Raw genomic sequence first — 24,647 nt, 5'->3', positions numbered from 1 at the left:
CAGGTGGTAGTGGGCAGCAAACTAGACATGCATTTTCAATGTAATAGAGCAGGAAAAAAAGACCAGTGAGATTTTGTGTTGCATATGTAAAGGTATTATGTTAAAAAGCAATTAACAGTTCCTCTCTAAGGCTATGTCTACCCTGCAAACTAGGGCTCTGATGCCCCTGCTTGTGTACACATACTCGTGCTAACTCATACCAATGTTTGGGAAGCAGCAATAGAGGCCTGGCTTAACCATGCTGAGTATGTAGCCACTGGTCATAGGTAGGTTTGTGCGCAGTGCACCTAAGCCATGCCTTAGTTGCTGCTACCGGTGCTACCATGAGCTACGCTGCTATTTATACTCGCACTAGCTCCCTGAGAGCCAGCTTGAGTATGTGTACATGAGCAGGGGAATCAAACCCCTAGCTCATAGGGTAGATGTGGTCTTAGGGTCAGATCCTGTGGTCTGGCTGTGGTAGGGATGCGGGCATTAGCTTAGGGCTAGCTGGGGATTGGGCATGTCTCCAGTATAAACTAGAGCAGCATTAGGGCGGCTTTAATTTATGCCTGACTGCCGGCTGTGGCAAAGGGTGGTTCCAGCAGCAGTTGCGGATCTTTGAGGCACAGGAGTGTGCTAGGAATGCCACCTACACTGAGAATTGGGGGTGATATTGGTATGTGAGCCATAATATGCCACCTAAGGATTCCCCTAGACAGTGGAATGCTCAGGGAACCAGATCTACTGGCTTTATTTCTGCTTGGTACCTGGTACTTGGTTCTGTCAAACCACTGCAAAGATGGCAGAATGGGGAAGGAGATCTGGTCCTCTCTCTCTGGTGCACTTGGGACATTGGTTCAGATTTTCAACTGTGGTCCAACTGCAATGAACAAAAGACGGGGGGGGGGGGGTACTACGCAAAGGCTGATGAGGTAACCTCTGACAGGAATTGCAACTGCATGCAATGTCTTTGGGGACCACACTGTGTTAAGTTTATGAATCACTGTGGGCCAGGGATTGTATGGCACTCCAGTGGGGAGGGTTACCATAGCTCCTCCAGGTACCAAAAACAATAGGGGGTGATTAAAGTGAATCTCCCGGAGACGCTAGTGCATACTGGTTCAAGCTGGGTTTTCTGGAGGCCAACAGACAAAGAATGGGCTTTTGATATAAAAAGGATGAGTTCAGACTAACACAGGACTTTCTTTTAATTCAGCAAATTGACAGGACCTTCTGTCCAACGGGGGTGGGGGATTGAATCCTTGCGGAAGAAGGGTTGGACTTCAGCTTACTAGGACCCCCTAGGACTGATGGGTAAGCTTTTAGCATGCATCTAGTCACCTGATTGTTTTATATGCTTTTCTGTAATGCTTTAACCCTAAGAATAAATGTCTTTTGCTTTGTGAAGGCCAGTTGGTAACTGCTATACAGTGTTGCAGCCCCTGCAGAAAGGTTAACCACAGGTGCTGGACTCTGGTCACATCTGCTGGGGAAATCACACTGAGGTACAGATGGGCTGCAAGCCTAAACCCCTGTCTGGATGAGGAGAGACGAGGGGTCTCTGCCCCAGAGAGCTAATGGCAGGGAGTCTGAAAGCTTAAGGTGTCTCAGAGGTGAAGTTAACTCAGAAACTGTGACATAATGATCATGGTTCTATGTCTGTGTATCAAAGCCCTCTTACATATGGTGCCATAGGTGGCTGCCTATTTAGGCAATGCCCAGCGCTGCTGCTGCTAAGTGCAAAACTAGCAGAGGGAAGAATATGTTTTGCCTTATGAACTTAATTTCATCCCCTCCTGCACTATCCAGAACTGGGCCTTGGGATTGATCTTGCTGTTATGAGGCAAAACCCGTAGCTGCAAGTGATAGGAATGAAATGTTTCACTAAGGGAAGGGGAAACCCTCCACTTTCCTCACACATGCATGGAGTTTGTCCCCTTTAGCAAGTGCTCATTGCTCAACTAATCAGGTACTGTAAGCCAAAGACATATCTTGGAAAGAAGGGTGTCCAGCTACTAATGCTGCCACATCACAAGACCAGTTTCAAAGGGGTGTGAACAAACAGGGGTGTAAAAATCACGTTGACATGTCACGGCTAGCTCTTCAGAGGGCTGTTAAACTGGCCACATTTAAAAGCAAAGCTATGAGCAGGAATGTAAAGGGAAAATACTGTCGAGAATATAACAAGTAGTGATGTAGCTGTGCCAGAAGTGTATTCCAGTATCTTTTTACAGGCCAGATTGCTTTAATCGAAGGCAGCCTTCCACAGGAAAGGAGTTTTGAGACAGGAGAGAAATAAGATTCTAGTAGGCTTCCAGCGGTATCTCAGAGGAGATTGTATAAGCTTCTATATCACTTTATCCTTTATATTCCTATAGCCACATAGAAGAGAAGTGTTTTTGCATCCAACCCCTATTTTTTTTCCATTAAAAGGCAAGCTTTGTTGTAAGAAAGTTTTATATGCAGCAAAGCAAGAGATGGTTAATATTCAACAAGAGTAACTCTTCCCCCTATATTCTCTCCCTAGATTTAGTTGACTAGTTATTTTATGTGTTCAAGGGGAATAGAGTTCCATCTGTCCCTACATCTTTTATTAACTTCTTGACTTCCCCTCCATTGTGCTGCAGGACTCCTTCATTTCCCCTAGGAGTTGTCAAGCGATAAAAAAAATTAATTGCGATTAATCACGTGATTAATTGCACTGTTAAACCATAAGAGAATGCCATTTATTTAAATAGTTTTGGATATTGTCTACATTTTCAAATATATTGATTTCAATTACAACACAGAATACAAGGTGTACAGTGCTCACTTTACATTTATTTTTGATTACGAATATTTGCACCGTAAAAAACAAAAGTAATAGTATTTTTCAATTCACCTAATACAAGTACTGTAGTGCAATCTCTATCATGAAAGTTGCACTTACAAATGTAGAATTATGTACAAAAATAACTTCATTCAAAAATAAAACAATGTAAAACTTTAGAGCCTACAAGTCCATTCAGTCCTATTTCTTCTTCAGCCAATCGCTCAGACAAACAAGTTTGTTTACATTTGCAGGAGATAATGCTGCCCACTTCTTGTTTACAATATCACCTGAAAGAAAGAACAGGCATTCACATGGCACTGTTGTAGCCAGCGTTGCAAGATATTCATGTGCCAGATGCACTAAAGATTCATATGTCCCTTCATGCTTCAATCACCATTCCAAATGACATGCGTCCATGCTGATAATGGGTTCTGCTCGATAACCATCCAAAGCAGTGCGAACTGACGCATGTTCATTTTCATCATCTAAGTCAGATGCCACCAGCAGAAGGTTGATTTTCTTTTTTGGTGGTTCGGGTTCTGTATTTTCTGCATCGGACTGTTGCTCTTTTAAGACTTCTGAAAGCATGCTCCACAATTCATCTCTCTCAGATTTTGGAAGGCATTTCAGATTCTTAAACCTTGGGTCGAGTGTTGTAGCTATCTTTAGAAATCTCACATTGGTACCTCCTTTGCGTTTTGTCAAATCTGCAGCAAAAGTGTTCTTCAAACAAATGACGTGCTAGGCCATCATCCGAGACTTCTATAACATGAACTGTATGGCAGAATGCGAGTAAAACAGAGTAGGAGACATACAATTCTCCCTCAAGGAGTTCAGCCGTAAATTTAATTAATGCATTATTTTTTTAACAAGCATCATCAGTGTGGAAGCATATCCTCTGGAATGGTGGCTGAAGCATGAAGGAACATACAAATGTTTAGCATATCTGGCACATCAATACCTTGCAATGCCGGCTACAAAAGTGCCATGCGAATGCCTGTTCTCACTTTCAGGTGACACTGTAAATAAGAAGCGGGCAGCATTATCTCCTGTAAAATGTAAACTAACTTGTTTGTCTTAGCAATTGGCTGAACATGAAGTAGGACTGAGTGGACTTGTAGGCTCTAAAGTTTTACATTGTTTTGTTTTTGAATGCAGTTATTGTAACAAAAAAAATCTACATTTGTAAGTTGCACTTTCACCATAAAGAGATTGCACTACAGTACTTGTATGAGGTGAATTGAAAAATACTATTTCTTTTGTTTGCCATTTTTACAGTGCAAATATTTGTAATAAAAATAACAATAAGAAATAAATAACAAAAATAACAAATAAAAAAGTGAGCACTGTCTACTTTGTATACCGTGTTGTAACTGAAATCAATATACTGTAAAAGCTGGTTTATCCAGCACGTTGGGAAAATGGGGGGTGCTGGTAAGTGAAAAATGCCAGTTAACTAAGAGGAAGGGAGTTTGGATGCAGGAGGGGATGCGGGGCTGGGGGTTGGGTGCAAGCAGGAGTGTTGAAGCTTGGGCTCTGGGAGGGAGTTGGGTGTGGGAGGGAGTTTGCGGCATGGGAAGGGGTGCCAGGTGCCGGATCCGGGTGCCACTCACCTTAGATGGCTCCCCGCAAGTGGCGAACTGTCCTGGCTGCTCCTAGGCTGAGGCGCGGCAGGCGGCTCTGTGCGCTGCCCCTGCATTGAGTGCTGGCTCTGCAGCTCCCATTGGCTGGGAACCACAGCACCCCCTTCCTGTTGAAAAATATTTTCTGCTGTCAATGCCTCCACACTAGGCATGATTTATATGTCCTGCCTACTATCACAGCTATGAATGGGACCAGGACCCTAGTATTCTGCAGACTGCAGTTCTATTGCGTGAGACAAATGGAGCCTTTCCCTGGGCATGTCAGTAGTAACTGTGCAATGCTTATATCAGGTGGAGAAAGCTTTACCTAACCCAGCATAGCATGAAGTTCATGCATTTAGTTTCTTTGCCAATCTGTCACAATTTTTTTTTAAAAAAGCAGTGAATGAAAGGAGCAATTCCAGTTCTGTCATGGGGGAACAAATTTTTCAAGCATTCCTTGTGAGGTTGGAGCACTCTGCATTTTACTTTCCTTTGTAAAACACTTTCCTCCCCCCTGCTGTCGACTTGGCTGACTCCGCAATTTGTTACACCCAGCAAGTGAGCTAGTCCTTCCCAGAGCCAAACTGGCACTTGGAAAGCCTTTTTTGTTTTTTTTTTTTAAAGTCTGTACCCAGTTGAACATCATCCAAAAACCCTGTGAGGAGGAGGAGGAGGTGCAGCACAGAACAGACAGTGGGGAAGGGGTGGAGAGAGAGAATACTGTAATGCGATTGCTTTGCTGCCGTAGCTAGGATTGGTGTAGAGGCAGGATACTTTCAAGAGTGTTTAAATTGCTTCATATTTTGGGGGTCACTGCTATGTTTTGGTGGTGATTATCCCGATTGCTTCAAGGACCAGAGATTCTAATTGTCTGTCTCTATTGCTGGTTACCATAAACAGTGTATAGAGCGGATGGTGGGAACTGAGAAAAAAGGGAAGGAGAATCAACTGCATTTAATAAAATGTGACAAGTATATATCATATCTACCAAGAAATAAACAGCCATGCCTTCTTAGCACTATGATAACCCAGTTATACAAAGATCAATGTATTCAAGATTTATATCTATAAACTGGAGGGAAGTCACATAAAAAAACAAAAATCAGTGAAGGACTTCAAGGACTGGTTTATGGGAAAGATTAAAATAGCTAGAAATGTCTGTCTGACTAGATGTTTATATCACATTCATCACTGTCATGTACTATGCTGCTGGGCCTATGACTAAACTGGGGGTGAGGGATCTGGTAACTGTCTATAAGTATTGCAAGGTTGTAGGCACCAAGGAGTGTGAGAAATTGTTTAGGAAGGTTCAAGGAGTACAACCCAGGAGTAATAGGATGAAATGAGGGGAAAATTAGGCTAAATATCAGGAAATATTCCGCCAAGTGCGAGCTGGTAGATTGTAGCTAGAAGTGATAGAAGACTCGTCACTTGAGTAATTTCAAATAGGACTGGAAGAATCACTCTAGAAAATATATTGTAGTAACAATCCTGCATCAGCAGAGGGACGGTATAGATGATAGATTGTTTTTGTCTATTATTCTGTGGCAACTCATTACCAGTGTAGTAAAGCACAATAGTACCCATCACAGTATATCTGATTTAGAGCAATGGGGCCCAAGCTATGATGGCCTCTGAGAACTGCAAAAAGATCTGTGGTGCTCCTTCTGAATCAACTATAACCCATCAAGTAGTGGCTCTCCCTGTTCATTGTAGTCCAGTCAGTCACTCTCTTAGGCACTCCAAAAGGATTTTTAACCAACTAAATAAAAAAAATTAATAAACAGAAAATCCAAACCAAGCATCTCTTTGCTCCTAGAGTGGCTGCTTTGTGCCTTCCATTGTTGGGTGTTAGTTTGGTACAAGTTCAGAAATGATCACATTTGCTGATGACACCGAAATTGGAGAAGCATCAGTGCAGACAAACGAGGACAGAACCAACTTGTATATGACTCAGCCTTAGGGGCTTAGGAAGAAACTTTCTCTGTGGGGAAGTTATTCCATAACTGCTGACACAGGGTTTCTGGCACCTCCCTTTGAAGTGTCTGGTACTGGCCACTGTTGGAGACAGGATACAGTCTAGGTGAACTACTGCTCTGTTCTGGTATGGTACTCCCTCTATCCTTGTGTTCAGATTAGAACAGTGAAGGCTGAAGGCAATGAGGGAAAATTTGATTCAAATAAATCAAAGTCCTGCATCTGGAGAGCCCAATTTGGGAACACTTATTCACTTGCAAGCTTACTCACATTTAATAGCTAGCACTTACTCTCACACCAGTAGTCCCACTGAAGTCGATTGTTACACCAATAAGCAGTAATAGAACATAAATTATTATAGTGAATCAAATCTAATCCTTGGTGTATTACTGATCAACCCAGAGAGGAATAAGGAGAAGAAAGAGTGGAAGCAAACAGTGGGATCTACAACTGCCACTCATGTTTGGTCAGTGTTTTCAGTGTCCCTTATCACATGATCATTCATAGTAGTGGAATGGAAGTTGGAACAAGTAAGCAGGAGAATTGCTCAGGCTCGACTCCTTTCTTTTCTTTACTCCTCACTACCCACCAAGGGTTTCCTTTGTTTGTAGTCAAGAAGAAAAACATTTGAGCTGTCACACTGAACATTTCATGTTTCCTCCCTTCCCTATTTTGATGAAGCAGGAGTTACTGCGACCTGAGGGAAAGCTCCATGACAGATGGAAGAAGCTAGTCTGAGAGAAAAGAACAATCAGTCATTTCAGAGCCACTGAATCAAGCTGTAAAGAGAAGGAAGTTGTTGCTAGAAGCTTTACAGAAAGCGTTTCAGTAGCTTGCCAGTCCTGCTCCTGCTGAGGTCTGAGAAGATTCTGGAGTGGCCATACAGAACCCCCAGTGTTTGTTGCTAGATTTCCCATAAGGGCCTTCAAAATCTCTGATTCCTGTTAGACACATCCCTCAAGAAAGTGAGAATGGAGAGCTGAACATGAAGAACTGACTAAGAAAACCCCCTTGAGAGAACGGAAGCTGCTGTCCCTTTTCCTTTTATAATAACAGTAGTGATTGCTTGGTTAAACAAATGGCTAAAGTTGAAGGCCTGATGCTATACTGGCCTATTAACCCAGTCTTTTGCTGTACTATTGTGGACTGACATGTCTTCTAGTCCCCAAAAATGTAACCTTACACTGCGTGCTTCCAGTGAAATTGCAACTCTTAATCATAGAGGGTTAATTCTAAAGAAACAAATCCTTAAATTCTGAGGCCTTAATCCTCTGGCTTTGTAGTTTTGCCACAATAAAAGCTATTACTCTTACTGATCAGACTTCTGAGATCAGGATTATTCTAGTGGTGACAGGGATTAGTTACCAGAATTGATTGGGGTGGGGCAGGGGGGCGGGGGGAGAGGGAGTCAGTAGTACCAGGCTTTCTCTGTGATAATCATAATTTTGGGGCCTCATTTTTGTTAAAGGGCCCTCAAGCTGGTATCCATTTTTGCAGGTCCAATTAATTGCACCTTAATTGTGGATCAATACTACTAGTATGTAGACATCCATTCCACAGCATAATATTTTCCTCTTCCCATTTCCTAACCTTTACCCCACACCATGACCTTCCTCTGATTCATCTAGTTATTTCTGGCTGGAGAGTGAAGTCAGAGTGTAATCTACACAGTAAATACTGTCTGCATTGCTGAGTACTATCTATGGTATTTATAGGATTCCAATCACCATGTGTGGGAGAATGGTATAACAAAGAGGGAATACTCCTTAGCCTGTGATCTAGTGGTGATATACACCTTTGGCAACCTCTTTCCCAAAAGCACCTTTCTTCGGGATGTCCTGATTTCGACTATCTCTTCTTAGTGCAGGCTTGTCTTCTTATAGGAGCTGTTTTCCCGACATGATATCCTCAGGCTGATCTTTAGGTTGGGCTGAGCCAACCAGCTGCAGGCCTAAAGTATCCATTTTGCAACTGGCTTTTACTCGCTGCATCTAAAACCCTTTCTTATTGTTGAGGAGATGGCACTTTTCTCAAGACCCTTTTGCTTACAGTGCACTCACCTTTTAAGAAGTTCTCTTGAACACTGAGAACTGCCAGTCTACTGTACCTCCCAGGGTGAAGGAAGGAAGAGATCTGTGGATTGGTGGAAAAATTCAGCCGTATGTATTACCTCCCTGCTCTGTGATTTGCACAGCCTGCCTGTTGGTTTCTGGATTGATATTAAGATGTTGGGATTAACCTGTAAAGCTCTAAATGGTCTGGGACCTAACAGACCCCTATCTAAGAGACCCCCTTTCTCCCTGTGACATATTGCCACAGTTTTGGTCAGCAGAAGTGCCTGACCTAGAGCTGCACTGGTATGTCAGATAGAGGGGGCCGTTGGCAAGATGTTCTCTGACAGGGCCCTGAGGGAAAGTGTACACTGCAATAAAAAATCCCACAGCATCGAGTCTGAGAGCCCAGGTCAGCTGACTCGGATTCACGGGGCTCAGGCTGGGGTACTAAAAATAGCAGTGTAGGCATTTGGGCATGGGCTGGAGCCTGGGTTGTGAGACCCTCCCATCTCCCAGGACCATTCACTGGTTCAAGTGCTCAGAGAATTGCCTTCTCTGTGCTCTCTTTCTTGCTTCAACATACTAAAGAATGAAAGATGCCAGTCTTCAGCTCCCAAAATGCAGTGATGGGGTCAAAGAGGGAGTGGATGGTAAGGTGCACATGGAGGTGTCTGTGTATGGGAGACACAACATGCTGTTTGATTGCAAAGATCCAGCTAGAGGAGGAAAACAAAAGATGTTCTCACACTAGCTGAGATGTTAATGGTCACCACAAGTTTATTGGAAAATTAGTTGGAAGGAGACAGGAGGAAGCCAGGAGCCCATTTAGCTTTTGCCAGAAGTTTCTTTATACTAGGTTCTCTTTATATGGGAGCCATCCTGTGTCAGTTGGTAGTCTGAAAGCATTTCCCCATACATTTTTTAGGAATGCTGGGATCTTTTAAGTTGCCCAAGAAACACAAAGCCCTGACCTATGAATATTTTATAAAAACTTATTTCACAAATTCTAATTGTCACCTCATGCCCATATTCTTCATAGAAATATGCTTATGATATGAATATGGCATAACTAAGTTGTATTTGATGCAAGATGGGTCTTGCAAGATATCATTGGAACAGTTATGATTTACCAAATATGATCATCCTATTTGTGCATATATCATTGCTGGACCTGAAGTTAGGAATATGAACTCTGTATCAATTGCAAAAGTGTTTGCATCTGGGAAATGCCCACCAGACAGGAGGCAATCAGACTGAATGGGCCATTAGGAAGAACAATAAGACTTTGAAGATACTAATCCCCCACCTTCCTGAGAAGTTTCCTGGGTTGCTGCCTTGACACTACAGGGTCAGATGATCGTGTCACCTGGTAGTAGATCCCCATCTTGGGCTTTCAGTGTTTTTGCATTAAGAGGGGGTGGGGGGTTAGACTCGGAAACAAAAGATTCCCACCATATGTAAATTCTATTTAAGACTGGAGAGTGAGTTAATCACAGTTGCCAGTTCTTCATGGAATCCCTGCCCAGGGTGACTGCTGGATACTCCTAAGACTGATCTGGGGAGAAGGACTGGGACTCAGACTGAGAAAGGTCAGTCTGTGAAGGGTATACCTGGAGATTTAAGCTGCAAGCAGTGCAGTTTACCTTCAGAAAACTCTGCAACCTGCATAAAACAAGATTTAGGTTGAGAAATTACTATTTGTAGCCAATTTTTGTAATGTATTAAACATAGTTTGTGTGTTTTGTTTTATTCGCTCAGTAATCTGCTTTGATCTGTTTGCTATCCCTTATAATCACTTAAAATCTGTCTTTTGTAGTTAATAAACTTGTCTTTGTTTTTTATAAACCAGTTTGTACAATTCATATCTGGTGTGGCCTTACTTGTGTGTGTACGCTAGAGAAGGCTTGAGGGCTTGACACAGCAAGGACAGGGTGAGGAAGCCCTGGCTGGTGGAACGGGTGGGCTCTGTGGGCCCCAGTATATCAGGTGACATCCCAGACAGGAGAATCCAACCTGTCACACTAATGTTAAAATAAACTTCTCTCTATCTCCTGTGATTTTGTTCTGCTTTTTTAATGGTGAAATGATTATAGTTTGTTTGTTTGTTTTAGTTTTAACTGTGGCTGTCTTCATGTTATATGAACATGAGTTCAGTTGCATGAGAAGAGCAAACCAACTCATTTGAAACTATTGTATTTATCCCAGCAATTGTGCAGATTTCAGCAAGCCGAGAACAGGGAAAAATTCCTTTGAGAGTTCAACCCCTATGTTTATGTCCTTTTCAGGCATTTCCTATCTGTCCTTATGAACTATGCAAATAGCTAGGAAGTATCTGGTAATGAATAATCTAATTTTTTTGGACATCAGTTAGATGAAAAGCAATCCCTAAGAATTCTCCTTACACTCATAAAATTTGCAATCGGCCGAGCCATTGACAACAAAGACAGCAAATGAGACACAGTTCAGAAAAACCATATCTAAGTGACCCTAACCTTAAATTCCTTTTGAACAGTAAAAAAATTAGTAGAACTGGTCAAAAACTAGAATTTCCATCCTGTGGGAAATTGATATTTCTAAATTTATTTTTGTCCTGAACTGAGACAAAAAGTTAAAATATCAAAAATTTTCACAGAACAGAAAGTTTCACAAAATGATTCTATATTCCAGAATCAAAACACTTCACACTGGTTTGTTGAACTGAATCAAAATATTTCATTTTGACTTGGTTTGACATTAATCTGTGTTTGTCTGGGCTGCTGCAGTGCCTCCTGGGAGTTGTAGTCTAAATACCACATGCCCCGACTCTTTTCTATTGGCTGAGCTCCCTGGCCAGACTACATCTCCCCTGGTATGCCATTTGATTGTCATGATGCACCACATTGGTTCAACCAGGGATGGAGATTGTAATGCCTCATGGGTGATATAGTAGAACCAGGTAACCCAGCCCATAGAAGAATTGAGCATGAGGCACTCAAACTACAACTCCCATGAGGTCCCCTGCAGGTTTGGTAAATACAGATTAGAGTCAGACTGACCTAAAAAAAACCCCAAAACAAACCATTTTGATACGCTTGAAAAAATTGAAAGACTTCACTTTGGGTTAACCAAACCCGAAACAAAATATTTTGTTTAGAATTTCCCAATGGAAAAATTTTAGCAAAATTGAAAATTTCTCATGGAAACTGCATTTTTTGTTGCAAAAGTATTTCAATAGCAAATTCCCACCAGCTCTAAATATAACAATCTGTTAATAGGAATGAGGGAGAAATCTACTTCACAAAGAAATCTTTAATGTATAATCTTTGTCACAGAGATACTACCCCAGTACACCGCTTCCTGTCAGCTGTGCCTTCCACAGTGTCTTCTATAGCCTGCTCCCCAAGTCATGCAACAGAGTGCAACCTCTTTCAGGGCCTCACAATCTTAAAGTCCAACAGAAAATAGCAAAACAACTGTATCTTCAGCCCAGCTTGGCTCAGCTGCTGGCCTCCTTCTTTGCCGGCTAGCCCCAGCTGCAATAAACTGTCCTAACACCAACCTCAGTTCTTGGGCTTCAACCTCACCACCCAAGGGCTCTTACCCAGGGCTTTCAGGCAGGCTGTACTCCCTGATCAGATCCTGCTTCCATGTAGGCTCCTTTCCCACTGCAGGACAGCCTGTCTGTTCTACTTCACCCACCACTGCATCACTGCTGTGCATCCTTCCTCTTAAACTCAGTCCTGCACTGGTGTAGTGGGCTAGGCTAATTGAACAGGGCTGACTGGCCCAAGGCTTCTGTTACACTTTATTAATTTGCATTTGTTATTTCCAAAGATATTTTTATTTTATACTTATTTTACAGTAACATGCTTGTTTTTGTTTCTCTGTCAGTTTTCAGGGGCAACCATGTCCCTGTCAAATCAAGACATGTCAATCAAAATATAGAGAGATATACCATGAAATAATTTTTTAACTCTGTTTGGCAGGGATATTAAATGTAACATTCACAAAGCTGACATTCATTGTGTTTGATTAACAGTACCATTTAACCAGTTCTAATAACAATTATTTGTGAATACACGTGGTGAGTTCACTTTGCCGGTAGTTGTGGGAGGTCAAATTATTAGTTTTCCATGCATAGTGGGGTGACTGACAGTTCAGTCATGAAAATGTTTGCAAATCTAGGAAATGTCACCAGTTTTGGCACAGATCATTTGTTTTAAAAAAGAAAAATCACAGCAGATGTGAATTACTTGGTACTTTATTCTCCCGTTTTTAAGAATTTCAGTCATCCAACAGGGAACAGAAACTATACCAGGTGATTTAGGAGACCTGTCATGCACCATGACTAGCAAATAATCAAAGGGAACCATTTGGAAACAATCCATAGGCTGAAATTTGTTTGCATAAACTATTTGATGAATATTTATAAATATGAAATAAATGTGTAGAAATCAGGCTCACCTTGCCAACAGAAAAGCATGCAGTATTCACAGTCAATATTATTTGCAATAAATAATTTGACCAGCTCTACTTACTATGAACACATTAATGTAACTCATGGAGTATTTTTCTTGTTTTCGTCTCGGATTCAAGACCACAAATTTTTCAAATATGTTGGTAAAAAATGTTGCCTTTTTTCTCTTACTAAATTCTACTCTGCTCGTGCAATTGATAGCATGTGGCCAGATTTTTGTTCCTCCATTGGAGCCCAATTGTTGTTTACAGGACTCCATGTGTATGCAGCAGTCTGCCCACATTCCGTGAATTTCACAACCAGGGCCTAAAGTTGTAAAGTTCTGGAATGGATCAGTGAGCCCCGTTCTGCTTTCATTGTAATCAATTGACTTCAGTGGGAACAGGATTAGGGTCATTATCTGCTAGCATAAATGTGATTGAACTGTCTAGAGTAATTTACTGTAACAAGGAAACAGTGATGTGCTTTAGGGAAGAAGCTATGGAAATTATTCTCTTGGGACCTGCATGCTTAACTTTACAGATGAGCAAAGCATACGCATAAGTGTTTGTTGAATTGTATCCTAAACTATTTTCCTTGGCTCTAGACAGTCAGTAACTTCCCAGATAGGGAATGTTTCTATCCCCTCAGGCAGCAGAAAGTCTGTAACGATAGTTAATTTAACAAAAGGGAAAAAGAAGAAGAGTAGGTAAGGAGGGCTATCCTTTCACACAACTATTTAAAGGAACTGATAGTTTGAAAAGACTGCTGGAAAATAAGAAAAGCAAAAAGCTTTATGAAGCTGATTTTGTTTTATCATTTCAAGTCTGCAAAGCAGAGACAAGGAGTTAATTGTCAAACAAAATTTTTATAAAGCTGGATAATGTGTTAATGAGGCCAGTTATTTTAAAATGGCATCAACATGTTACATATTATATTGAAAAACATGAGGGTGAATAGCTGGCCAAAAAAATTCACTTGGGCCTCTTTTTTTCCATGGGTAAATGTAAAGTCTGTGATCTTCGTTCAGCAGAATGATCAAGAAGTGAGGCTTCGGCCCAAGTTAAGTTACCATGAACAGCAAAATCCAATAGGAATAGAAGTAATTTATTCACTAAAATCTGATAATCCCTTTGGAATTTTTCTTAGATTGACAGAACTTTCATCTTCAAAATCTCTGTGACACAAATGCCACTCGTGTGTAGATTACAAAATTAAAAAAACAAAACAAGGCAGTTAAGATACTCGTTTACAAAAAAGTAGCAGCTTAGCAGCTTCAAAATTAAGGTCAATACTCCATCTTTGGGCTCTGATCCTGCAAAGATTTATGCAGATGCTTCACTTTATGCCCTGACTTTCCACTGTGGCTAATATCCTGAAGCCAATAGCATTGGCTTCAGTAGAGCTAGGATTTCACCATTTGAGTAGTCCCATTAAAGTTAATAAGACTACTAACAGTGCGTAAAGTTAAGCATGTGCATAAGGGTTTGCAGAATCAGGGCTTTATTTTGAGCCATTGGGAGAATAAGATCAAATGAAATATAGAAGACATAGCAGCAGGAGTTAGAGGAGAGGGCATTTGAGTGTCAAACACTTCAATGCTGAGTTTCCTGGATTTGTCAGGTTGTTTGACATCATCAGTATAACTAAATATTATGGGTTTGTTAAGCCCTGACAGTGTGCTTAGTACTATAGAAGACATCAAATGCAGAGAGAATCTGCCCCAAAGACTTTACAGTTTCTCAGCAAGGCAGACCAAGGAGATGGGACACACTAGAAAGCAGAGGATAAATATACAGGAGGATATATTTATATTTAAAACTTAAGTATCTTATGTTATATTAACTAACTTCTCCTGGGCAACAAAGTAGTACTGAGTCATCAGGAGAGCTGTGAATGAAGAGAAGGCACCAGCATTGTGGAAGGGCCTCCTAGCTCCAATCCATGCACTGGGAGAAGCCTAGAAGGCATGCTTCTGGCTGGGTGAGAAATAAATGAACAGGGCATCCTGGCCGATATTGGCAGAGTACAGATGATGGGGGAATGATTCAGTACGAGGCAAGGTTTGAGAAGAAGACTGAGGCAGATTTATGTTGTCTTGTCATGTAGGAATTTGCATGGGAATTTTTTGGGCATCTATGTCACTTGGTATAGAAAGGCAGACCTTTCATGTAAGATTATGGAACATTTAGGGCTAAAGTCTACCCCAGGTATGTGCAGTGGGATTCCATTTCCGTCAAGGACAGTTGCCGCATTCATCTGGGTCTTGAAAATTCTCTGCCCTCTTCATTTTCCCTTCCTCAATACTCTCATTTATACACATCATGTTTAAAAAGAAATCATGTGAGAAGTACCTACTTGCTCCCCCAATTTATTATGCTCCTTCTGACTAAAACCACATTATTAAATATCTCCGCTTATTCCTGAAAAAAACCCAAGAGTAAGAGTGCACATTATGATCAAATGATCTGAAAAGTTTTGATTTAAAAACAAAAACCGAAGACCCCTACAGCTGGAGGTCTGTTTCATTGGCTTCACTGGATGTTGAATCATAGATTTTAAGGCCAAAAAGGATCATTTTGGTCATCCAGTCTGCCTCCTGCATAGCAGGCCACAGAACCTCACCCAGTAATCTCTGCATGAGGCCCATAGGTTCCATTTGAGCAAAAGCATCTCTTTAGAAAGACATCTAGTCTTGATTTAAAAATTCAAGTGACTGAGAATCCACCACATCCCTAGGTAAGTTGTTCCAATGGTTAATTACCCTCACTGTTAAAAATGTGCACCTTATTTCTAGTCTGAATTTGTCTCGTTTCAGCTACTAGCCATTGGATCTTGTTGTATCTTTTGCTGCTAAGTTAAAGATCTGTCCGCGATCAGAAATCTCGACTCCATATAGGTACGTGTAGACCATGAACAAGTCACCTCTTTAACCTTCTCTTGGATAAACTAAACAGACTGAGCTGTTAAAGAAGAGAGGGAAAACACTTGAGCTTTAAATAGAGAATTAGATTTTGATTTAAGTTTTGTAATATCTGTTAAAAATGTATTTGCTTCTTGGCTAATAGCAGCAGAAAGTCAACCTATAACCAGTTTTAGGCATCATCAGAATGGGAATTTAGACCCTGGTCCTGAGACATGTGCTGGGCCACAGGGGTTGAGCTCTTACAATTTCCATTCTGACTTCTTATAATAGAAATAAGCATTAACTGATGTTAATGTACCCAATGTAATTATGATAAAATAATTTTGCTAGGACTATTTTCCAACATTGTATCAAAGAATTCCTATTTACTCCTATATAAGCAATCTTGCAACCTCTTAATTTTGCTTCCATGGTGCTACAAACATTAAAATATATAAGATAATTTGATTATGAACACCTACAAAATATTACACATCACCTAGTATTTTTATCCACTCATGGGTTATTACAAATTTTGGAAGTAATGTACAATTTTGATGATATGAAATCTTGATTTTCAAATTGTATTTTAATGGTAACACTGAGACTGATGAAAGCGATGAAGTTCACAGTTATTCTGAAACTCCATCTTTAAAGGTCTTCAGATGCATTAATTAAGCACGTGCTTAAGTGCTTTGCAAGATAAGGGCCTTGGTGTTCCATCACTTGAAGGATTATGGCCCTTGATCTTCTGTTGGATCAAATGTTTTCCTTCTTGTAAACTGAGTACATTTAATACAGAAATCATGAACACAATAATCTTGGAATTCTGCCAGGCCATTATTAATGAATCTCCTTTCAGAAAAGAACAGCACTTCAAGGTATGTAGGAGAAAATCACAGAGTCATTCTCCCTTCATCCCATCCCAGCAGCCAAATATGCCTCAATGGGAAGAGTTAAAAGATTTAAGAAATCAAATCTGATTTTCCTTTTAATGGGTTTGAGGACAGTGTAGAGGTATTTTATATACAGGATAAGTTGTATGGACAATAGGTGAAGAACTTCATGGAAATTAAATGCTTGCCTAACTGGCCAGATTTCTGAATTTTCCTCTGCAAGAGTTTACTGCTTGCATATTGGTTAAATGCACCTCTTTCCATTTGAATGTTTGGCCCAAAATGTTTTCCTGGCTGCCAAAACTTTGACAGGAATATAAGTGTCCTAAAAGAATGCACTTTATGGGAAAAATGTTCCTTTTGTACCCTGAGATTAAACTACTGAAGGTGAACAAAGAGGAAGACATGTCTAGAAATGCAGAAATAAATTGAGTTAATTAAGAGAGCTCCCACTGCCCCCCTTCATGAAAGTTATTATGCTTTTGAAACACTGGAGATGGTTTCACTGTGAATTTGTGAGGTTAGGATACAGCTGGGATGCTGAGACTGTGGGCTGGATGGTATGTACAGAATGTGTTTGATCAGTTTCCCCACTTGTTTTAGATAGAGATGGCATAAAACAAATGTGGTAGAAATAGGCAAAAGGGATGAGCAGGTTTCTGTGGGATAAGACTGAACTGATTTACATTTTTGGAGAATAATTTTTCTGTTCATATATTATTTGCTTCAAAGACTTCAGTGAGAAGACTTTTCTAACCTCTGTAAATAACAGAGAAATAATTTCAGTGCTTCCAAAATCAGGCTCAAACTTTACAGTATATTGCTTGAGATTAGTCACTAGCGCTTCCGTGAGAGCATTCTGGGTATTAAAATGCAGGTGAGTGCACCAAACCTTCCATTGTCATGCCAATAGTATTTTCAGTAACATACACACCAATGGGTACCTTAGCATTACACACATGCTAAATAAATATGCTCGCAGTGCTTTGATCAGATAGCAGTGTGGGTGAGCCAGAACTAAGTACATCCAACAATAAGTAACTGGAGATAAATAATCAATTCCAACTGCACTCCATTAAACCCTCCAGCACTAAGGCTACCAAATAGGTAAGTCTCCCCTTTAGCCCAATTCATAGACAATGGCTCTGTGGTGGGGTGGCTTGAAGGGCTTAAAACAGCCGTGGGAGAGGGCTGAAAGGGAAAAAGCTGGGCTGTTTGGGAAAACAGCCACAACTGTAGCCTGTGTAAAAAGAAAAGGAGGACTTGTGGCACCTTAGAGACTAACCAATTTATTTGAGCATAAGCTTTCGTGAGCTACAGCTCACTTCATCAGATGCATACTGTGGAAAATACAGAAGATGTTTTTATACACACAAACCATGAAAAAATGGGTGTTTATCACTACAAAAGGTTTTCTCTCCCCCCAAACCCACTCTCCTGTTGGTAATAGCTTATCTAAAGTGATCACTCTCCTTACAATGTGTATGATAATCAAGGTGGGCCATTTCCAGCACAAATCCAGGTTTTCTCCCCCGCCCCCGCCCCAACCCACTCTCCTGGGTTATCCCACTCTCCTGGGTTTAATAGCTTATCTAAAGTGATCAGTCTCCTAATTAGTGCCCAGCTGGCCCTTATAAGAGGACAGTGGGCCAGAAAAAGAGACACTCTCTCTAGCTACATGGAGAGAGGAGGACCTGGCTGTCTGAGAAGTGCTGGGGCTGGGGAGCTCCAGCCTAGCAGAGCTGCAGGTTGAGGTAAAGACCTATGAAAGGGTACTAAGGCTGCAGAGGAGCTGCCCAGACCTAGACAGAGGCAGCTAGTCCGACCCATCCCTTGCTGATGATGAGCGGTACAGACTGCAGTCTGTCCCAGGGAGCAGGGGCTAGATGATGACTGACAGTAGTCACTAAGGCAAGGGAGGGATAGGGGGTTGGGGGTTCCCCTGAGAGGGGAGACCCAGACTGAGGGGGTACTGCCAGGGGGTAGAACCCTAATCTAGAAGGGCACCGGGGTCTGGGAGGGGCACGGGGCCAGCGGCAGGCAAGACACCAACTGGCGGAGGGTACTCCTGGCTGAAAAGAGCTAATTCCCTGGACAACCAGCAGGAGGCGCCACAGCAGTGAGTCATCTCCCCATGACAGGCTCCCTCATAAATACAGTATGTCTTATAAGAATGAATCCTTTACGTTGTTCTGAAGTATGTTACAATCATTCTTTCATCTCTTTCCCTGGAAGTTTCATTCTGATCATTTGATTCCAGAGCCATTGTGGAAGGATTTATTTTTTGTAAAGGACCATGGACAAACTTGGCACCACATTCAAATGTAAAACCACATTAAAAATAACAGATGTAAGATGTTTTCCAGTGTTTGCAAGCTCTCCTGCCAGTTGCTTTTTGTGCCATTCATATAACTCTATGGTTTGATTTTCATTCAATAAATATGTGATCAAACATGAAGGAATAACTAAAAACTGTTTAAAGAAAGCAAAGAAGTTTGGTTTTGTTTGATAGATTTCGTGACCTGATCAGACTCTACACGTTGAAAACGGGTACGTGATTAAACGGGGGACATTCTAATTTTGTCTTGTGAACTGCTCCCCCAAGTTCTGTCTCTCATCCTGGAAATAATATTTTTTGAAAATGTGAGCTCCATTGAGGTTTCTATGGTGATAACAATACTCATTAACCTAAGGAAAAATAAGCAATCAAAGCTAGAAGGCATCAAAATCTTTTGTTTGTAGGAAAAGACAATACAGCATTTATAGCTGCCTGCCCTCTTTTTTTGTATCCCTTCACTCTGGCTTGGGTTCAGCAAGGTAATTAAGCATCTGGCTTACCTTATTCAGGGAACAGATTAAGTTTCTTGCAGTCTTGGGGGTCTGTAGGTGGTAGCTGAAGTCAGCACGAGTAAATAATTGTTGGTATTAGAGCTGTGAGATTTTTGAAACAAAAAACTTGGAACTCCATGATGAACGCAAAATACTTTGAGTTTCACTCAAACTTTTCACTAAGTGGGTCTCCACCAGTATGTGGTGCACTAGAACTAGATAAGGCAGAGTTTCATTCCCTGCTGTTGTCTGTAGATCATTTGTGGTTGATTGAGCAATTGCTGGTGGTCCATGGAGAGCTGAATTTTCTGGGCCCATGCAGAAAGAGGGAACAGGTAACAGAATACCAATGGATTAAGTGGGGGAAATGGACTAACTTTGCTTCCTCTACCCGCAGGGGACATAAGGCTTGCTGGCTAACCCCTTTAATTATCGGGATGGCAAGGAGGGCAGCCATCAATCCCCTGAAGACTGCAGAGTAGAAGAGCGTGTAGCAAGCCACCAGTTCCCTCTTAGTCTTCCAAAAGACAGCATCAGGTAACAGTTGTAGGGGAAAGCGGGATAGGATTTGTGCCACTTTCCTCTCAAACCAAGTGAGACCCATCTGTTTTGCAGGTTTCATTTGAATAAACATATTCACATCAGCCTGAATTGCAAGGTACTAAAACCATGCAGACTGAATTCACTGAAAGCCACTGAACCAAAACCAGCAGGTTTCCCACAGCTTCAAATGGTCTGCATAACACAGAGAGCAGAACAAAAAGAAAAAGCAGAAAATATTGTGTAAGTTCACATATTTCCCTCTAAACCTTCCTGTATAGGTTTTATTGAGGCTGAAGCTTTAACACACTGCTTACAGCCCCACTGTTGATCTGTGTTAGACTATTAGGGCTATACTTTCCAGTTGCTGATTAGCTTTCTGATGTGCATTCTGGATAACCTAATACTGGGAGAGGTGGAGTTATTACCAATGGCAGAAAAAAACACCTGAAACTAAAAATAAATTACTGCCCTGGATGCCAAAATGATGGATGTTTTGTTCTAAAATCTTCTTAAAGGAAATCTAGGAGCTGAAACATCAGGCTGTTTGAAATTCCTGAAAATAAAGAGATCACACTTTTGTTATCCATTCTGTCCTGAATAGAAATGGTAAAGATGATCCCATAAGGTTTGAAAAAGTGCACAGAATTCCATTGTGACCATCCAGCTAGGATTCCAGCCCAGGAAGACTGCTGCAGAGAGAAACCTTATTTTGCTGGTGGCTCTTGCCACCAAAAGTGTTGAGGTGGACGATAAAATGATTTTCTTCATGCTGGATCTCAGTTTGATAACACAGTCCAGAAGGAAAGGAGTACTTGTGGCACCTTAGAGACTAACCAATTTATCTGAGCATAAGCTTTCGTGAGCTACAGCTCACTTCATCGGATGCATACTGTGGAAAGTGTAGAAGATCTTTTTATACACACAAAGCATGAAAAAATACCTCCCCCCACCCCACTCTCCTGCTGGTAATAGCTTATCTAAAGTGATCACTCTCCTTACAATGTGTATAATAATCAAGGTGGGCCATTTCCAGCACAAATCCACACACCCCCCCGGAAATGGCCCACCTTGATTATTATACACATTGTAAGGAGAGTGATCACTTTAGATAAGCTATTACCAACAGGAGAGTGGGTTTGGGGGGAGAGAAAACATTTTGTAGTGATAAACACCCATTTTTTCATGGTTTGTGTGTATAAAAATATCTTCTGTATTTTCCACAGTATGCATCTGATGAAGTGAGCTGTAGCTCACGAAAGCTTATGCTCAGATAAATTGGTTAGTCTCTAAGGTGCCACAAGTCCTCCTTTTCTTTTTGCGAATACAGACTAACACGGCTGTTACTCTGAAAACAGTCCAGAAGAAAAGTGTGCTGTGCCTTTGGGAAGAGCTTTCAAACTGAGGATGATGAATTTACCATCCTATTTCCAGCCAACTTTAGGGTAGTAAATACCCTTTCTGGGATTATGTGAGAGTTCTCAAATTGTTTAAAAGTAGTAAAGTCCGCCAGCAATTTAGGAACTTTGAGGCAGAGGCGATTTTGAATAATAAGTAACTGTATTATTTGTGTTAGGTTCTTTGCCTGATTTAAAAAGAAAAATACTCTGGTGCATTAGGCTTTAGTTCCTTTTAAAGCAAGTTCCTATGCCATGCTCCTTGCCATTTTCTCTTTGGACTTGTCCTTTCAAAGCTTAACCCCCAGCCTCCAAGAATGGGGTACGAAGGTTTGTTGCCTACAAATTAGCCAGGGATAAATTTATTTGTGAGTGGCTGAGCACCCTGTGTGACTGCAGGTATTGCATGAGCCCGAAACTTGGCCATGCCACGTTCACCTGAGGTGAAATTGTTTTGGTAAATTTGGGGTTTAGTGAAATACTATCCTGAGGCTTGTGGGCTTTGGGGGGCATGATATGTGGTACTTCAGAATAAGGCTTTTAAATAGAGGGCACTGTTTTCAGTGTACAATAGGGAGGGTAACAGAAGTTCAGTAGTTAGAATAGGAAACTGAGAATCAAAACTTCTGGTTTCTCACACTGTCCCACTCACTTTGTGACATTGGACAGGTGACTCAATGTTTCTGAACTCCAGTTTACCATCTGTAATAACTGAAGTGCCCAGAGGCCCTGACCAGGATGGGCGGTGTCAGTGTGCTTAGGGTATGTCTACACTACGAAATTAGGTTGAATTTATAGAAGTCGGTTTTGTAGAAAGCGGTTTTATAAAGTTGATTGTGTGTGTCCCCACACAAGTGCTCTAAGTGCATGTAGTCGGCGGAGTGTGTCCACAGTACCGAGGCAACCGTTGACTTCCGGAGCGTTGCACTGTGGGTGGCTATCCCAGTTCCCGCAGTCTCCGCCGCCCATCTGAATTCTGGGTAGAAATCCCAGTGCCTGATGGGGCTAAAACATTCTCGCGGGTGGTTCTGGGTACATATCGTCAGGCCCCTGTTCCCTCCCTCCCTCCGTGAAAGCAGGGGCAGACAATCGTTTTGCACCTTTTTTCTTGAGTTACCTGTGCAGATGCCATACCACGGCAAGCATGGAGCCCGCTCAGCAAACCGTCACCGTATGTCTCCTGGGTGCTGGCAGACGTGGTACTGCATTGCTACACAGCAGCAGTTAATTGCCTTTTGGCAGCAGACAGTGCAGTATGACTGGTAGTCGTCATCGATGTAGTCCTGGGTGCTCTTTTAATCGGGCACCTGGGCAAACATGGGAGTGACTCAGCCAGGTTATTTCTCTTTTAAGTTTCGTCTCATGGCGATTCAGTCCTACTGGCAGAGCACTGTCTTTTAACCTCCAGCCAGCAGAAGATGATGGCTAGTCGTCATACGGCACCGTCTTCTGCCAAGCACCCAGGAGATGATGACGGCTAGCGGTCGTACTGCACAGTCTGCTGCCATCAAGATGTATAAAGATAGATGAAGTGGCTCAAAACAAGAAATAGACCAGATTTGTTTTGTATTCATTTTCTCCTCCTTCCCTCTGTGAAATCAACGGCCTGCCAAACCCAGTTTTGAGTTCTATCCATGAGATTTTGAGTTCTATCCTTGAGGGGGCCATTCAGTTTCTCGCAAAGCCACCCCCTTTGTTGATTTTAATTCCCTGTAAGCCAACCCTGTAAGCCATGTCGTCAGTTGCCTCTCCCTCCATCAGGGCAACGGCAGACAATCGTTCCGCGCCTTTTTTCTGTGCAGATGCCATGGAGCCTGCTCAGATCACTTTGGCAATTAGAAGCACATTAAACACCACGCGCATTATCCAGCAGTATATGCAGCACTGGAACCTGGCAAAGCGATACCAGGCGAGTAGGCGACATCAGCGCGGTAACGTGAGTGATGAGGACATGGACACAGACTTCTCTCAAAGCAGGGGTCCTGGCAATGTGGGCATCATGGTGCTAATGGGGCAGGTTCATGCGATGGAACGCCGATTCTGGGCTCGGGAAACAAGCACAGACTGGTGGGACCTCATAGTGTTGCAGGTCTGGGACGATTCCCAGTGGTTGCGAAACTTTCGCATGCGTAAGGGCACTTTCATGGAACTTTGTGACTTGCTTTCCCCTGCCCTGAAGCGCAAGAATACCAAGATGAGAGCAGCCCTCACAGTTGAGAAGCGAGTGGCGATAGCCCTGTAGGAGCTTGCAACGCCAGACAGCTACCGGTCAGTCGGGAATCAATTTGGAGTGGGCAAATCTACTGTGGGGGCTGCTGTGATGCAAGTAGCCAACGCAATCAAAGATCTGCTGATATCAAGGGTAGTGACCCTGGGAAATGTGCAGGTCATAGTGGATGGCTTTGCTGCAATGGAGTTCCCTAACTGTGGTGGGGCCATAGACGGAACAATGCCAACAAACATACACTGCAATGCTTTGTTCTACAATGATTCCCAAGTACGTGCTACTGGCCTGGTGTGGTAAAGTGTCCTACCATGGTGGGTGGAATAAGGCTGCCCTCCCCAGAAACCTTTTGCAAAGGCTTTGGGAGTACATCCAGGAGAGCTGCAAATGCCAGGGCAAATTAATCATTAAACATGCTTTCTTTTAAACCATGTATAGTATTTTAAAAGGTACACTCACCAGAGGTCCCTTCTCCACCTGGCGGATCTGGAAGGCAGCCTTGGGTGGGTCCGGGGGGGACTGCCTCCAGGTCCAGGGTGAGAAACAGTTCCTGGCTGTCGGGAAAACCGGTTTCTCCGCTTGCTTGCTGTGAGCTATCTACAACTTCCTTGTCCCCAAAACCTGCTTCTGTGTTGCCTCCATCTCCATTGAAGGAGTCAAACAACACGGCTGGGGTAGTGGTGGCTGAACCCCCTAAAATGGCATGCAGCTCATCATAGAAGTGGCATGTTTGGGGCTCTGACCCGGAGCGGCCGTTTGCCTCTCTGGTTTTCTGGTAGGCTTGCCTCAGCTCCTTAAGTTTCACGCGGCATTGCTTTGGGTCCCTGTTATGGCCTCTGTCCTTCATGCCCTGGGAGATTTTGACAAATGTTTTGGCATTTTGAAAACTGGAACGGAGTTCTGATAGCACGGATTCCTCTCCCCATACAGCAATCAGATCCCGTACCTCCCATTCGGTCCATGCTCGAGCT

General features: G+C 42.2%; 2 long non-coding RNA genes across 2 annotated transcripts in view; both read left to right on the top strand.

The window, feature by feature from the left end:
- The window catches only part of LOC122465044, a 67,228-nt gene that overhangs the window by 996 nt on the left and 41,585 nt on the right, over nt 1–24,647 (top strand). Inside the window, exon 2 of the long non-coding RNA XR_006289576.1 lies at nt 1,199–1,296. This is a non-coding gene — a long non-coding RNA (uncharacterized LOC122465044). The remainder of the gene's footprint in view (nt 1–1,198; nt 1,297–24,647) is intronic.
- Nucleotides 18,382–20,484, top strand: LOC122465045. The gene is made up of 3 exons (XR_006289577.1): nt 18,382–18,440; nt 19,913–20,052; nt 20,131–20,484. It is a non-coding gene; the product is annotated as an uncharacterized LOC122465045 (long non-coding RNA).

Source organism: Chelonia mydas, chromosome 3 (assembly GCF_015237465.2).
Source record: "Chelonia mydas isolate rCheMyd1 chromosome 3, rCheMyd1.pri.v2, whole genome shotgun sequence".
Lineage (NCBI taxonomy): Eukaryota > Metazoa > Chordata > Testudines > Cheloniidae > Chelonia > Chelonia mydas.
The sequence above is the reverse complement of the archived record's forward strand: the minus strand, read 5'-3'. Positions and strand labels throughout refer to the sequence as shown.